Genomic DNA, 17,997 nt, shown 5'->3' on the forward strand with positions numbered 1-17,997 from the left:
GCTCCTAATGTCTAGAGGCAACAAGATTTGGTTGTTGAGTATGGATGATTTATTTGGTTAGAACGATGGTGCATGATTTATTTGCTCGATGGTGCATGATTTATTTGCTCAATGGCGTACATAGTTGATTTACTGCCTTGTTGTACCGGTTAAATGACCATGGTTGATTTGCGACAAGTTCCCAATGTCTACAAGCAACGAGTTCTGTTTGTACACGTCTTGCCGTATCGCTTAGGTGAGCATGATTGATTTGTGATAGGTTCATAATGTCTAGAGGCGTGCAAGATCGTGGACATCCATTTTTAATTTTATCATACATTGAACATGTGCATACATGACATCATGTTTATCATCATTAAATTATGCTAATTTGCGAAAAACATTACCTATAATATTATTTCATGAAATCCCCACACACACTTTATTCAATGTTAAGGGAGATTGTATTGAAAATTTTCATAAAACTCCAATGGGATTGGACATGATCTCACTGGTCTTTTAGCTCACCAAAATCACCACAGTTCTTCAAGTTTTTAGGAAGAAAAAGACACGACCGAAGCAGAGTACCTAAATGGTCACATTCTACTAGAAGCGTCAGCCGTAGATTAGGTCAATTTATTTTATTTTATGAAATTCAATGTAATAAGACATTAACAAAGTTTTATATTAGCAGCGAAGTCAGTGAACTTAGTCTCAACTCTTGAATATTAAGTTTAAATTAAATTATAGTTAATGAATTTTATTTGAAATTAGTTTAAATATGCGATGTAAGGAATAGAATCTCAAAGAATCTATATTCAAATTTTAATTCACATCTTGAACCCTATTATTAAGGTCGCTGTATTTATACTCCTAATTTCGGGGTGACAGTGGGCTCACTTCTATAGCTCACCTACTGTTTGGTTCTATACGAGGATCAACCCTAAATTTTAGTGAGATTAGCTTAAGCCAATAAACACTTCAAAATTCACTCTTAAATGTCATTTAAATGTTATTTAATGAATTATTTTTCTAAACTATCTAAGGTGTGAATACGATATAAACCATTTACAAACTATCCAAACAACCTGAAGTAAATCATTTGCAACTTAAAGTCAAACAGACTTTACAACCTGTAATCTACGAATTTGACAAATCCCTAACAAAAAATAAACAGGTGAGTTAAAATCCATGGATTTCACAAATCCTTAACCCAAATCTCCCACCCCAAATAACCCTGGAAGAAAAGAAAAGGGGAAAAAAATAAAATCCAAATTCACAAACATTCTGTCAAAAGTGGATGTTATGGGGAAATCTGAGCAGGGTCAACCAGGGTCGGCCTAAGCCATCTGAACCAATTAATAGGGCCTCGGAAGGAGAACATCACGTCGGGCATGACCAGACCTCTAAACTACAACTCTAGGCCGGCTAAGATGAGCTCTCGTCCTCATCCGAAGAAGGTTAGCCAAGTTGAGCTCTCGTCCTTGTCCTCATCCTCATCCGAAGAAAATCAGCTGAGTTAAGCTCTCATCCTCATCCGAAGAAGGTCAGCCAAGTTGAGCTCTCGTCCTCGTCCTCATCTTAATCTGAAGAAGGTTGGCCGAGTCGAGCTCTCGTCCTCGTCCTCATCCGAAGAAGGTCGGCCGAGTTGAGCTCTCGTCCTTGTCCTCATCCTCATTCGAAGAAAGTTGGCCCAGTTGAGCTCTTGTCCTTGTCCTCGTCTTCATTCAACAGACTCCAACCCAATGACTTGGCTATGAATCTTGACTACTAGTGCTCAGCTGCGGACTCAGATAGGACGAAGTCCGAGCCTAGATGAAGGTACTCCGAGTACCGAGCTGGGAAACCAGTCCGAATGTGGACGTGGCCGAAGATCACGCCTAGAGATACGCTCCATTAAGATATGATGTGCTACACGATCCAAAGATTGTGGAGTATCTCCACGATTGCAATATTTGCTTGATTGAGTAGATCATGCCGAGATTGAAGGACATGATCTGACCGACCCACAGGTATAAATACCAGGGGACCCCATTGCAACCGGGATGCAATATCTCGCACCCTCTCTCTACATTATACAAATTAGACCTAGATTCCCTAGCCTGACTTAGGCATCAAGAGGTTCCCTATTTAAGTTAGGGTCTCCTTTGCTCACCTTTCTGTGCATGACCAGGGTCCGTTCGAGGTTCATAGCATTAAGTGAAGGGTGGTTGACCTCAACATTTTTTAGCGCTGTCTATGGGATGGCCCAAACAAAAAACTAGAAGGTTTTATCAGAAATAGCGAGAGGAAAGAAGAAGGTTACAATAGTGGAGCCCAAACCTAGTGGACAAGGATCCTTGCTCTTGCTCGGGTGGTAGACTCTCGGGAGTTTCAACACTCGGTCAAGGGTTCGAGTATCTATAGGTGGTGAAATCCCACTATGCGTGAGTGTGCGGGGGTTGTGCGTGCGTATGCAAAAAAAAGAAGAAAAGAACCTAGCGGACAACATCAGTCTTCGTCACTGTTACATACCGAACTTGCTCCGATAGGCCCATCCCAGCAGACTCGGAGCTGAGGAGGAAAGTACAAGGCATTACAAAACAAAATCCATATGTTGAAGGACAAAATTAGTCAAATGAAAGTGTAACAAAACCAGCAGCCACCTCTTAACATGGTGGAAGCCACCCCGACACCTGAGGAACGACCGTAGCAAGTTAGTTCTCAGGTCAGGGGGTCCCAGGCATAGTCCGCATGAGCTCTCAACCCTACGCCAACCCTATGCAGAATGCAGTGTCCCAGAATCAGTCTGCCCGAGTCCCGGAACCTGCTCGGGATGCGGAGCCATCCTATGTGTCCGCAACTTCAGCTCTGGCCCCCACTGACCTCCAGCATCTGCCGGAGAGGAGAAGACAGGGTAAAGCGCCCGAGGTGGCGGAGGCCCCCCAAGAGACAGTAGCTGAGAATTAGAATCCTTGGGAGGCTCAGCTTAAGGAACTTTGCGACCAAATCAAGACATTGCAGAAGCATCAGCAGCCCGCGTCCATCCCGACTACAGTCCAGGCAATGATGGAAGAGACCGAGCCTCCCTTCACCTCAGAAACCATGGATAAGGTGATGTCATAGAGGTTCAGGATGCCTCCAGTCATATAATACTCTGGGTTTTGAGACCCGTCAGAACATGTAGAGTCTTATCATTCGTGGATGCAGATCCAGTCAGCCATAGACGCAATGATGTGCAAGGCTTTCTCGATAACCCGCGGAGTTGGTATCGACAGCTCAAGCCAAAGTCGATCGGCTCCTTTGCGGAGCTCAATGGATTATTCCTTACCCAGTTCATCTCGGTAAGAAGAGTCAGAAGCTGACTACTCACTTGTTCACCCTCAAGCAGGGGAACAAGGAGTCATTGAAGGATTTCATCGCCCGCTTCAATGAAGAGGCGCTGTTAGTGGACAGCTACAACGACAAGATGGCACTTTCTGCCATGTTCAACGGACTCAAGGAAGAGAAGTTCGTCTTCTCAATTGGGAATAATCCACTGACTACTTTAGCCAAGCTCAGAAATACACCAATGCCGAGGAGTTCTCTAACTCCCGCAAGAATGTCCAAGTTGCCGAGCAATCGTCCAAGGAGAAGAGACCAAAGAACGAAGAGCCTCAGTCATCCAGCAAGAAGCCAAATGATCACCGACCAAGCAGGAGGCCTGAGAGCAAGTTCCACTTCTACACCCCCCTCAACACATCTCCGAAACAGATCCTGTTAGACATCAGGGATCAAAAACTCCGGCAGTGGCCAGTTTGCATGAAGGCCGACATAAGATAGCGAGACAAGCACAAGTACTTCCATTTCCATCGTGACCACAGTCACAATACGAGCGACTGTGTGGATCTCAAAGACGAGATCGAGACCCTCATCCGTAAGGGTCATCTGCAACGATACGCTAAGGAAGAGAAGTCAGCTCAGATAGAAGAGCAGCTAAGCAAGACTACGAAAGAGCCTGTCGAGATCCGCACCATTTATGGCGGTTCATTTGGTGGAGGTGACTCGAATAAGGCTCGCAAAGCCTACTCTCAGAGCTCGGACCTCGAGCATTATGTCCACCTGACCGACAGGCCAAGGAAAGAACTCCGAGTGAGCCCTTACAGTTTGACCTTCATAGAAGACAATGCGCGCGAAATTCAACATCCACATGATGATGCCCTGGTAGTAGCTATGACTATAGCTAACCACAAGGTTTACCGCATCCTTGTCGATCCGGAAGCTTGACCGATATCATCTACTCCGAGGCGTTTGAGAGAATGGGGATCAACAGGTCACGCCTCTAACCTGTGAAGACCCCCCTGCACAGCTTTGCTGGAGATAAGGTGATCTCTGAGAGAGTCATCTCCCTCCCCATGATAGCAGGAGAAGGGCAACATTAAGTTACACTTCTGGTCGACTTCCTCGTTGTGAACGTACTGTCGATGCACAATGTTATATTGGGTCGACCTTCCCTTAATGTAATGAGGGCGGTCGTTTCCACTTATCACCTCATGATGAAGTTCCCCTGCCAAGGGAGGAATTGGATATCTCCGAGGAGATCAGCGAGAAGCCTAGAGATGTTACTCTGTGGCGGTGAGAAAGGGTTCGATAAAGCAGGCCCTCACCATCAGCGTCCTCGACTCCAGAGCTCCTACAGAAGATTTCTCCACAGAGGCTTAGTGATTGTCCCACTTGAAGAAGCCGACCCGAGCAGGACGGTTCTGCTCAGATCATCACTGAATTCCAAGCAGTGGTCTCAGATGTTGGCTGTCTTACTGCAGCACAAGGACATCTTCGCCTGGTCGCACGAAGACATGCCGGGCATCTCTCCCAAGGTTATGGTCCACAAGCTGAATGTGGACCCAGATCATAGACGGTGAAGTAGAAGAGGAGGACGTTCAACCCCGAAAGGTACTCAGCCATAATAGATAAAGTGTCCAAGCTCCTCAGCGTCGGATTCATCGAGGAAGTGCATTATCCAAACTGGATCGCAAACATGGTCCTTGTGAAGAAAGCCAACGGGAAGTGGCAGGTCTATGTAAACTACTCAGACCTAAACAAGGCTTGCCCCAAGGACAGCTTCCCCCTGCCTTGGATCGATCAGCTGGTGGATAACATAGCCGGACACGAACTGTTATCCTTCATGAATGCCTACTCCAAGTACAATTAGATCGCAATGCATCCTCCAGACAAACAGATGACGACCTTCGTCACAGATAAAGGTCTCTACTATTACCAGGTCATGCCCTTTAGCCTGATGAACGTCGGGGCAATATATCAGAGGCTTATTAACCAGATGTTTTCCAAGCAAATTGATCGGACAATGGAGGTTTATGTTGAAGACATGCTAGTGAAGAGCGTCAAGGCGTCCGACCACATTACGGACCTTAATGAAACTTTCTCGATTCTTCGAGAGTACCGTATGAAGTTTAACCCCGCCAAGTGCGCCTTCAAAGTTAGCTCCGGCAAATTCCTTGGGTTTCAAGTCAGCCAGAGGGGCATCGAGGTAAATCCCGAGAAGATTAAGGCACTGCTTGACATGGGTTCACCTCGAACCAAAAAGGAAATCCAATGCCTCACCGGTCGGGTGGCGGCACTCGACGATTCAAATCCCGAGCCATGGATAAGTGCCTCCCCTTCTTCCAATAGTTGAAGGGTCATAAGAAGGCCGAGTGGACCCCGAAGTGCGAACAAGCATTCCAGCAGCTGAAACAGTACTTGGGCTCACCACCCCTGTTATCCAAGCCGGAAGAGGGTGAGCCCCTATTCCTATACCTGGCGGTCTCTACCTCGGCCGTCAGCTCTACACTTTTTAGGAACGTGGGGGGTAGGCAGCACCCCGTTTACTATGTGAGCAAAGCAACGGTACCCGCTGAGATCAGGTACCCGAGTATGGAGAAATTAGCACTCAGCTTAGTCTTCTCGGCGTGGAGGTTGCGCCCATACTTCTAGGTGCATACTATTGTTGTCCAAACTGACTCCCCCCTCAGGCAAGTCCTTTAAAAGCCCGAGGTGTCAGGTCGACTGACCAAGTGGGTGATAGAACTCGGAGAGTTCGACATCCAATATCGTCCGAGAAATGCGATCAAGTGTCAAGCTATGGCCAATTTCATAGCAGAATTCACTACTCCGAAAGTAGAGGTGACAGACGCGGGCACGGAGGCAGTTCCCGCGGCCTGCCAGCTCTCCCGCTTATCCGGGACGCGGAATCAGACGGAGAGCACAGATGGATTCTTTATGTGGATGGGTCGTCTAATTCCAAGCACGCCAGGGCAAGGATTGTCCTGGTCGCACTCGATTCAAACTCCATCCAATACGCTATCAGACTCGACTTCAAAGACTCCAACAATGAAGTAGAGTACGAGGCCTTACTGGCCAGACTCATATTGGCAGCTAGTTTGGGGATTCAATCTCTCGAGGTACGATGCGATTCTCGACTCGTTGTGAACCACATCTCCACCGAGTACGAGGCTAAGGAGACTAGAATGGTGGCTTATCTTGCCGAGGCTCGAAAGTTGATAGAGAAGTTCTGTAGCCACATCATCAATCAGATTTCAAGGACGGAGAACTCTTGGGCTGACGCCCTCATAAAGCTAGCCTTGGCCGCGGAAGGAAAGATTCCCAGGATCATTCCCGTGGAATTTTAGATGGTCCGAGCATCGACTGGGCTAATCAAGAAATGGTCAATCCAGTGGAGACCACTTCGAGTTGGATGGACCCGATCTACAACTACATCACATCTGGTGAGGGCCCCAAGAGAGACTAGAGGCCCGACGTTTGAAGGTCAGAGCCGCACGATACAGTCTTGGACGAGATCCTATATAAGAAGGGGCATTCACAACCCTACCTCCGTTGTCTCCAACTCGACGAAGCAGACTACGTGATCCGAGAGACTCATGAGGGAATCTATGGAAATCATTTCGGTGGCCGTGCCTTAGCTCTAAAGATACTTTGTCGGGGGTACTTTTGGCCAACCATTCGAGAAGACTCCAAGAACAATGTCTAGAGGTGTGACAAATGTCAGAGGTTCACTGCCGTGCTGAGGAAGCCTGTGGAAAAGATGACCCCTATGAGCAGGCCATGCCGTTTGCTAAGTGGGGGATCGACATCATCGGGCCTCTTCCCACTGGAAAGGGACAGGTTAAATTCGCTATCGTGGCGGTCGACTACTTCACCTAATGGGCTAAGGCTGAGCTTGTGGTGAAGATTACAAAGTAGAAGGTGACCGACTTCGTCTGGAAAAATATTATCTGTCGGTTCAGAATCCCGCACACTATTGTCTCTGACAACGGGAAGCAGTTTGATAACGACAAATTTCGAGGCATGTGTAAGGGGCTCGGCTTCTCAAATACATACTCTTCGCCCCGCCATCCATAGTCTAATGAGTAGGCAGAAGCCGTGAATAAGGTTATTAAGCACCACCTCAAGACGAAGTTAGAAAAAGTCAAAGGTAACTAGGCCGAGGAGCTCCCGTTTGTCCTTTGGGCCTACAAGACTACAACTCAGTCGTCTACCAAGGAGACCCCGTTTTCACTATCTTACGGCTCGGAGGAAATTGTCCCAGTCGAGATCGGCCTCCCCACAGCTCAAATCAGAAACTACCAGGAGGGCCAGAATGTCAAGCAAATTGCAGTAAGCCTTGACTTGCTCAAAGAGGCCAGGGACGCCGCCAGACTATGAGTCATAGCTCGACATCAGCAAGTGACGCGATTCTACAATTTCAAGGTTAAGACGAGGCGATTTCAGCCAGGGGACCTGGTTCTCTGCTGCATCTTCCAGAATACAGTAGAATCGGGGGTTGGGACGCTTGGCCCGAACTGGGAAGGGTCTTATTGCGTGGTCAGATCAACGAAGCCAAACTCCTACCACATGGAAGATCTCGAAGGGCATCAGCTCCCTCACCCCTAGAATGCAAAGCATTTGAAGATCTACTATCCATGAATAATTACTGGCCATTCAAGGCCCTCAATGAATGTACGACTCGGAGCTACTAGCCTATTATGGCTCTGAATAAAAGCATCTTTCCTTCTACATGGTCTACCCGTTCAGTTTATTTACAATAAAAGAGTCACCTCTCCTAAGCAGAGGTGAACTCAACGGACCGATCCCTTAAAGAAGGGGTCGGCTCATTAATCCATGAAAAGATACAAAAGGGTCACCTCTCATATGCAAAGACGAAACCTGTAGGTAAGCTAATCCCTTAAAGGAGGGGTCGGCTCATCATATATTAAAAATCTACAAAACGATTAAGTGTTGCATGCCATTCATGGAGAGTTGACCCCTCAAGGGGTCAACTATCAACATCAACAAATCATCATGCTGCAGCAATCAACACATTAAATTATGCCCTCGACCAAGGGTTAAAAAATCATCATTCACCCAAAAAATTATCATCCATAATCATCCCAAGTAAGGTGTGTGTGTATATATATATATATATATATATATATATATAAAGTATCTCACTCCCTCCGAGCAGAGGGACCAGCCGCCGAGTTGGGGGGCTGAGCGTCAGGGGTGGCTTCTGTGATGCCCCGTCACTGTGTGGTCACATGTGGGTGGGCACACATGGGCGGACGCTGATGTGGGCGGGGCTTGACGGGCCTGGGCGAGATACCATTGGTTGGCAGGCTACTGTACCCACAGTGAAGGTGAAACTTTATCCCACATCGGCAAAGTTGTCCGAAGTTGTGGTGGCTATAAGTTGGGTTCCTCCCTTAACAGAAATGACGCGTTTTAAAGCCGTGAGATTCGGCAAAGTGGACAATATCATGTGCTATGGAGGTGGGCCTTACAAGTGGTATCAAAGCTGAGGACGGCTCTGCCCTCGGTGGGGGATATTCTGACGTCCCGTCACTATGTGGTCACATGTGGGCAGGCACACGTGGGTGGGCACTGATGTGGGCGGGGCCTAACGGGCCTGGGTGAGCTACCAGTGGTTGGCAGGCTACTGTACCCACAGTGAAGGTGAAACTTTCTCCCACATTAGAAGCATCGTCCAATGTTGTGGTCGCTATATGTTGGATTCCTTCCGTAACTGTCGTGACGCATTTTAAATCAGTGAGCTTCAACAAAGCAGTCTATATCACCCCTTACTATAGACGAAAGGATATGCAGTATCAGGTTTGGTGTATCCACTGTTTAGATCTTATCTTGAAATTTGGACTAGATCTGCTGTCCTTCTGTGGACCCCATCATTTGTATGCATGTTGTGAGGGATAATTGATTAAAGCATGTGCCATTGGACTGAGATGTTTATGGGACTCCTTGTGAGATGGAGTTGCCCCACATGAGTGTTGTACTATGTCGCCGCATTGCAAAGCTCATCTACATTACTTCCTCAGTATATGATATTGGCTTATTATGATTTTGCATCGCATAGCCTGGATAAGGCTGATGGTATTTATGGACTTTCCAGCATGTTTCTGCATTACTCTGATATTGCATTCTGAGCACGCTTATATTGCTCACACACTTACACCACCCTTTAAGCTTTCTATAAGTTTACGCACGATAGATGGGTGTAGGTGGCGTTAGGTCACAGCAACGTTGAGCTTTGAGCGTGCAGTGGTCATCTGGAGCTTTGATTTTTGATATATGTATATTTCCCTTTTAGCACTGTATTCAACTGTTTATATTAGTGGATATGTGATGATGATGTTGCCTTTGTGATTTGGGTAAACTTCTGGTTATGCTTTTTACAAGATAAATGTACGTTAAAAAATCCTCCTTGTAGGATTTGAGGATCGAAATCTGGCATATGGGGGCTAGGAGCTGAGAATGGGGTACTACGGAGGCTATCGGCACCAGATTCGACGATCGGGAATTTTGTGAGCCTGATTTTCGAGCTCACGCCCCAAACTCAAAAACTAGGCTCACAAAATTTTTGATAGCTGAATCCAGTGCCGAGCTCCTAACAATCATACGCCAGATTCCGATCCTAGGATCCTACAAGGAGGATTTTCAACGTACATTTATCTTGTAAAAAGCATAACCATAAGTTTACCCAAATCACAAAGGCAACATCATCATCACATATCCACTAAAATAAACAATTGAATACAGTGCTGAAAGGTATATATATATATATATATATATATATATATATATATATATATATATATATATATATATCGAAAATCAAAGCTCCAGAAGACCGCTGCACGCTCCAAGCTCAACGCTGCTGCGACCTAACGCCACCTACATGCATCTATCGTGCTTAAGCTTATAGAAAGCTTAAAGGGTGGTATAAGTGTATGAGCAATATAAGCATGCTCAGAATGCAATATCAGAGTAATGCGAAAACATGTTGGCAAGTCCATAAATACCATCAGCCTTATCCAGGCTATGCGATGCAAAAACATAATAAGCCAATATCATATACTGAGGAAGCAATGCAGATCAGTTGTGCAATGTGAAGACATAGTAAAGCGCTCATGTGAGGCAACTCCGTCTTACAAGGAGTCCCATAAACATCTCAGCCTAATGGCACATGCTTTAATCAATCATCCCTCATAACATGCATACGAATGATGGGGTCCACAGAAGGACGGCGGATCTAGTCCAAATATCAAGATAGGCTCTAAACAGTGGATACACCAAACCTGATACTACATATCCTTCCGTGTACAACAAGGGGTAATATAGATTGCTTGGCCGAAGCTCACTGATTTAAAATGCATCACGACAGTTAAGGAAGGAATCCAACTTATAGTCACTACAACATCGGACGATGCTTCCAATGTGGGATAAAGTTCTGCCTTCACTGTGTGCACAGTAGCCTGCCAATCACTGGTAGCTCGCCCAGGCCCTTAGGCCCCGCCCACATTAGTGTCCGCCCACGTGTGCCCGCCCACATGTAGAACAGTGATAGAGCGTCACAATATCCCCCACTGAGGCCAGAGCCAAGTCTAAGTACAATAAGTGGGCTTGCTTACCCTCTCTACCGTACAATAAAATGGACTTCCCTATGGGGCCCAATATATACACAAGGTGGGCTCCAAGGTGTGGGTAATTCTATAAGGCATGGTGTAAGGTACCATCATCAATGGGGGCCCAACGGTTTGGGTAATCCAAAGGGTATCACTAATATCAAGGTGGGCCCAATGGTTTGGGATAGCCCAATAAGAGAAGATGGAAATGGACTTGATAATGGGCTCTAGGGAGGTTTGCAACATGGAGATTTAACCACCATTGCACCTAGAGTACAGCCCAACATAGAATCTAACTTACAATGGGGAAAAGGGCCTCATACAATCACAAAGGGCCACATACAATCATAATGGGCCACATACAATCTCAATGGGCCGCATCTCATGGGCCTAATACACATCACAATGGGCTGCATCACATGGGCCTAATATACATCATAATGGGCCTCATCTCATGTCACAATGGACCTCATATACATCACCCTGGGCCGCATCACATGGGTTTCATATACAACACATCAGGCCTTATCATATGGGCCTCATATACAACACATCAGGCCCCACTCATGGGCCACATATATATCATAATGGGCCTCATCACATGGGCTCAATATACATCAATGGGATGCATCACATGGGCCTCATCACATCACAATGGGCCTCATCCCATAGGCCTTAAGTACATCACATTGGGCCGCGTCAAATGGACCTCATATACATCATATTGGCCACAAATACCTCATATGGGCCTCATCAAATGGGCCTCATATACATCATATTGGGCCTCATCAAATGGGCCATAAATACATCATACTGGGGTGGGCCCTGCACATTCCAAATGGGCCCCACTAGATGGACAGCTAGGATCAAACACATACATCACGTGGGGGCCACATGAATGGACGGTGTGAATACATAACACATCACAAGGTGGGCCCCACCCGTCCAGAGTGACAGACGGTGTGGATAAGACCCATACATCATGGCTGGCCCCGCATGGATGGGCGGTGCATACAACACATACCTCCAAGTGGGCCCCACCCATCCCACGATAAAACAAATGGACGGCTGGATATAGAACGCATACATCAAGGGGCTCACCGTCCCACAAAATAGATAGACGGCATTGCTGCAAAGCACATACATCATGGTCGGCCCATACAGCACCGTCCAGATGGACGGTGTGTATATAAAATACATATATCAAGGTGGGCCTCACCCGCCAACACGCTGTAATGCCGAACGGCATGGTACATACATTAAGGTGGATTTCCACTGTCCAGATCACTGGACGATGCGGATGCAAGGCACATATATCAGAAGTGGGGGCCACGTCCCAGCTGGATGGATGATTAGGATATAACATATACCTCATGATCAGAGCCATGGAACTTACTGAAGTCAACACAACAGCTATCAGTAGGTGCACAGATGGACGGTCTGGATTTAAAATCGATGGACAGTGTGTATATAACACACTCCTCATGATCAGGCCCGGCTTGCTGACATCATCAAATGGACGGTCTGGATTTAACACTTACTGCATGATCGGGCCCACATAGAACGTTGTTGACGTCTCTGTAGCTAGGTGCTACTGGCGCGGCATCCACTGTCCCTACCAATGGACGGTGTGAATCTAGAATACATACATCTAAGGTGGGGCCCACCCCCACACGTGTGACATGTGTGGCTAGGTCTCACGTCTAAGACAGATGGATGGCGTGGCTTAAAGCACATACATCACGGTGTCATCTCACTATCCTAATCAAATGGATGGTGGGGATAGAGAATGCATTCATCAAGGTGGGCCGCATCCCACACATGTAGCACGTGTGGGTGGGTCCCACCCACCAGGAAAATGGGTGGACGGCATGGCTGAAACAAATACATCAGGGTGTGTCCAACAACAATGGACGGTATAGATGAAGAGCATACATCATAGTGGAGTCCCATAGAACTTAGTGACGTCACTACATCAGCTATGGCTGCTCGTCCAGTGCGTGGACGGACGGTCTAGATCATTGTTGACCCCACGTGTGGGTGCCACACATACATTCCAGTGGGCCCCACCGTCCAACCCAACTGGATAGCAGGGATAAAACATATATATCATGAGGGGGCCCCACAGATGTACGGTTGGGATATAACACATATATCATGTGGGCCCCACGCTTGCTGACGTAAATACATCAGTTATGTAGCTGGTGTGCGGTAGACCAGCCAATCTGCTTTCCATCAAGTGGGTTCTACGTGGATATGGCCCATTCGTTTTGGATCATTTGACATTTGTGTTTTCCTTCGTCCAGGCCCACCCGAAAACGGGCCATAAGGTGGGCCCCTGGATGGACAACGACGTGGTCCACGTGGTGGACGGCATGGATAAAAAAATACATCATGGTGGGCCACAAGACGGGAAAGAGAGAGAGAGAGAGAGAGAGAGAGAGAGAGAGAGAGAGAGCGTGATGATGGAGGGACCCAGCCACTATGGGCCTCTCTAGGATTACCATACATACATCAAGATGGGTCCCAAATGGGATCCATACCATCAATCGGTAGGCCCCACTTGGCCCATCATAAAAAAATATAAATCTAATCATATAAACACCCACCGTATCTTCTTAGTCCCTTGGAATCCTTGGTTCTTAAGCTCTCCCTTGGATGGAGGATGATGATGATTGAAGGGCTAGGATGAGAGATGAGGGGGTAGGAAGTGGGCCACACTTGGCTTTCCTCTCCTTAGTCTTTTTCACTCTTAGTTACTAGGAAAAATGGTAGAGAATGAGTGAAAGATGGGAGATGTAAGGAGAGAGGGATGGGTGTGAAAGAGGGATGGGATGAGAGGTATAGTGGTGTAAGGAGAGATGACATGAGGGTTGACTTTTGGGTGAGAGAGATATGGGTGTTGTACTTGATTATTGATGGGATTGATTTAATATTTTGTAGAGATTCTCTTGAGTTTTACAAATGCACGTGGTTTTCTTCGAAATAAACGCGGGCCCATAACTCCTGGCCTAGGTATCGCATCAATGCACAAGACGCGACGTTGGAACCGCGGCGATGGCGCGTTCGCTAGGGTACAGGTCTCGGGTCGAGTGGACATAGATATACAGGATGCAACTTAGGGTCACGTGCAAATGCCGATTACAAGTCGAGGGTTGCCCTAATTCGACAGGGATGACCGCGGGAGTCTTGAAAACAGTACGGACTAGGATACGGGTCTTACAGCTTCAACAACATGGGACATTCTTGAGCTCCTCAACTACTATTGGTTTAGAGTCCTCGGCCTCGTCAACGGCAAGAGCATCGAGGTCGATGCCCGGGTGGAGCTTTCGGACCTTAGCAAGGCAGGTGTCGAAGGCGGTGTTGTAGCCGAAGAGATATAGTTTATCTAACTCTCCGGCCCTCTTCGACAACTCCTTGTAAGCTACCACTGTCACGGCAGCTTGTAAGGCCGCTTGAGTCTCGAGCTCCCCTCACTACTTCTCCAGCTCCATAGTAGCCCAAGCCTCGAGGACTATCCTCTGCAGGATAAGCCCATCGATAGCTTTACGCTCCTCCCTCTTGAGGTCTTCCACAAGCTGCGCGCTCTCCCCCTCCATGCGTTCAATAGAGGCTTCCAGGCGTTCAAGGACCTCCCACAGGCACACGACTTCGGGGTCGGCCACATCCAAGCAAGCTTGGAGTTGATTGACCTCACCCTGGAGCATTAGCTCCCTCGTTCGGCCCTCATCCACAGGCCTCTTCAACTACTCCCGTTCGGTAGCTGAAGTCTCCAGAAGCCTTCCAAGCTCAGCCTTCTCTATCTCGAGCTCGGCCTTCTCTGCCTCGAGTCGGTCCATCTCCTTCAACCTTTCCTTAACCTCCACCATCATCGGTAGCGACTAGTAGTAGACCGCTGCGTAGTCATTCATGAACTTGGTGTAGTTGCTGGAGAGGGTGCTGGCTATGCTTGACTTTGGTACATGCTTGGCCGCTCAATCATTCAGCAAAGCCATGTGGTAACTAGGAGGGAAGATCTTTAGAGTGGGCTCGGCAGCTCGTCCAACTCCGCTGGCCTCGGAGGCCGGAGCTGCGGCCTCGGGCATGGTAGTGTATCCGACCAGGGTGTCGGTTCTGCCGGCCAAAAAGTTGACCTTAGCAGTAGTGAGGCGGGCTGTGGAACGGGCGGGGGCGTCAGCATTAGAAGTCTCCTCGACAACTTCTCCCCCTATCCCAGGGGGGCCAGTAAGGAATGAGAGTGGAACCTCAGAGGCTTGCCCCTCTGGAGTTGAAGTCGAGATGGTGATAAGCTCGGCTCCGACAAGGGCCTCCGATCTTTCGCTTCAGGGGTAGGGGCCGAGGCTGGGACAAGCACGGCTTTGGCTAGGGCGAGTGCAGCTTCAGTTGACGCAGGCTCGGCTTCGGAAGTATTCCTCTTCTTTGGCGTTACCTTGGTCCTCGGCTCATTAGTGAGGACCACGCTCATCGAAGGGCACGACACCACCAGCCTCCTCCTTTTCAAGCTACCTGCTTCCATTCCTACCTAAAAAGAAACAAAATCAACCTAAGCGAAATCTACAAAAGAACTACGAAAAATCTCCGAGGACCCTTACCCCGCTTACCTAGAGCAAAGGGAGTAGACTGGAGTCTGCTAAAACCAGACGACACTAGGTTCTCCTCGTTGATGAGTTCAAACCAAATGTGTTCTGGCTCTGGCTACTTGGTTCTGTTGGAGATGATTGAGATTAGGAGCCTCTTTCGGTTGGGCTACAAGCAGAAGCAAAGCACCAGTCAGAACACAAAAAGACAAGTCAGACATACAGTGTGCGACAGAATGAAAAGTGTTCGACCTGGGTTGGCAAACTTGGTACAGACCCGGGCCCGCAGTCTGCCTAGCTCAGAGGTCGGGGCCTCCCACTCTCCTAAGGCCCAAAACCACTTCCCCTTCCAATCTTTGTTGGAAGTGGGGAGTCGGGTTACCAAACCCGGGATACATGAGGGTCTGGTAGAGAAGTAATACCAGGACGGCTCGTTCCTGTCGTACTTATCCATGTACAAATACAAGAACTCATCCAGTGTCAACCTCTGATTCTTCACCCAGTGCCAGATGATGAATGTGGAGACTAAGATTCGCCAGGCATTCAAGGCCACCTGGCCAGGGGCCACTTTCAGTTGTGCAGTAAGCTCGTGCACAAATTGATGGATGGGAAGTTCAAGCCCGCATTGAAGGGTGCCAGTGAATATAGCAATCTCCCTCTCAGCAGGAAGACCCGCTTGATTAGTGGGTGAAGGATCTAGGATGTGCACCGAATCTGGAATCTGGTAGTCTTCGCGAATCTGGGCCATCTCGAACTCAACCAGAACCGAGCTCCCGGGGAGCAATGGCTTTGGTCTGCCTCCCGATGGGCCTGCCTTCGATCGTCCCGCAGGATCTCTAAGTGCCCTCTTCAGCCTCTTGCCTCGGTTTTCAATCCTTGGACCCCCAGTTCTCTGGGCTGAGGGGTTAAGCGGTATGACCTCAAATGGACCTTTAGAGTCCCCGAGCCCTGAGTCGGTGGTCCCCGGTTCGGAGTTGGCCTCTACTCCTCGGACCTCCTCAACTTCATCAGAGTTGCTTGACATAGTAAAAGAAAAAGTCTAAATGTTGGAGGACTCACTGCGCTAAAGGCGATTCGCTCCGGCAGAAAATCTCTCTACTCTGGCAGCTTCCTCCGACTGAAATCCCTTCTCCGGCTATCAGAAACCCTTTATCCAGCGAGGAAAAATCACTTTCCGGCAGAGGCGATTCGAAAAGAGCAAGGGAATATGAAGCGAGAGAGTTAGAATGCAAGAGAAGGAGAATGTAAATGAGAGTGAGAGGGGTTTATATAACCCTCCCATCACTCAGCGTCATCATTACAGACAGCTGTCCCCAAAGCCGAGGTGGCTCGGCACTGTCACCAGGGGACACGTGGAGGGAGTTGATAAGCTCGAGTCCGTGTCTCATCGACATTAAAAGCTATTTGTGGCGCAGGCGGCCTCTCGCCTCTCTATGAGCTCGTGGCATTGTTTCCTCTGCTCGGCCAATTACAAATCGTAACCGTCGCCACATTTCCTTCATTCAGAGGTCGAAATCCGAAGAGTCGTAGCCGCCGTACTGCACGCGTAACCCGAAGCGTAATCGCCGCAGTGATTGTGCTCAAATCATCCCAACCGTCATCATGAGCAGAGATGTGGAGGCGTCATCCCGTTTCCCCAGGCATTTACTCTCTAAGTCCGAACTCGGAGTAAGAGAGTAGGGGGCTTCGGTTATGGGAAAATCTTAGCAAGGTCAACCAGGGTCGGCCCAAGTCATCCAAACCAATTAATAGGGCCTCGGAAGGAGAACATCACATCGGGCACGAGCGGACCTCTAAACTACGACTCTAGGCCGGCCAAGATGATCTCTCGTCCTCATCCGAAGACGGTTGGCCGAGTTGAGCTCTCGTCCTCATTCTCATCCTCATCTGAAGAAGGTCGGCCGAGTTGAGCTCTCGTCCTCGTCCTCATCCTCATCTGAAGAAGGTTGGCCAAGTCGAGCTCTCGTCCTCGTCCTCATCCGAAGAAGGTCAGCCGAGTTGAGCTCTCGTCCTCGTCCTCATCCTCATCAAAAAAAGATTGGCCGAGTCGAGCTCTCGTCCTCGTCCTCGTCTTCATTCAATAGACTCCAACCCCAATGACTCGACTATGAATCCTAACTACTAGTGCTCAGCCGCGGACTCAGATAGGACGAAGTCCAAACTTGGATGAAGGTACTCCGAGTACCGAGCTGGGAAACCGGTTCGAATGTGGACGTGGCCGAAGATCATGCCAGGAGATACGCTCCATTAAGACACGATGCGTTACACGATCCAAAGATTGTGGAGTACGATTGCAATATCCACTTGATTGAGTAGATCATGCCGAGATTGATGGACACGATCCACCCGACCCACAGGTTTAAATACTAGGGGACCCCATTGTAACAAGAATGCAATATCTCGTACCCTCTCTTTACATTACGCAAATTAGACCCAGATTCCCCAGCCTAACTTAGACATCAGAGGGTACCTTGTTTAAGTCAAGGTCTCCTTTGCTCACCTTTTTGTGC

This window comes from Magnolia sinica, chromosome 5 (genome assembly GCF_029962835.1).
Source record: "Magnolia sinica isolate HGM2019 chromosome 5, MsV1, whole genome shotgun sequence".
NCBI classification, from domain to species: domain Eukaryota; kingdom Viridiplantae; phylum Streptophyta; class Magnoliopsida; order Magnoliales; family Magnoliaceae; genus Magnolia; species Magnolia sinica.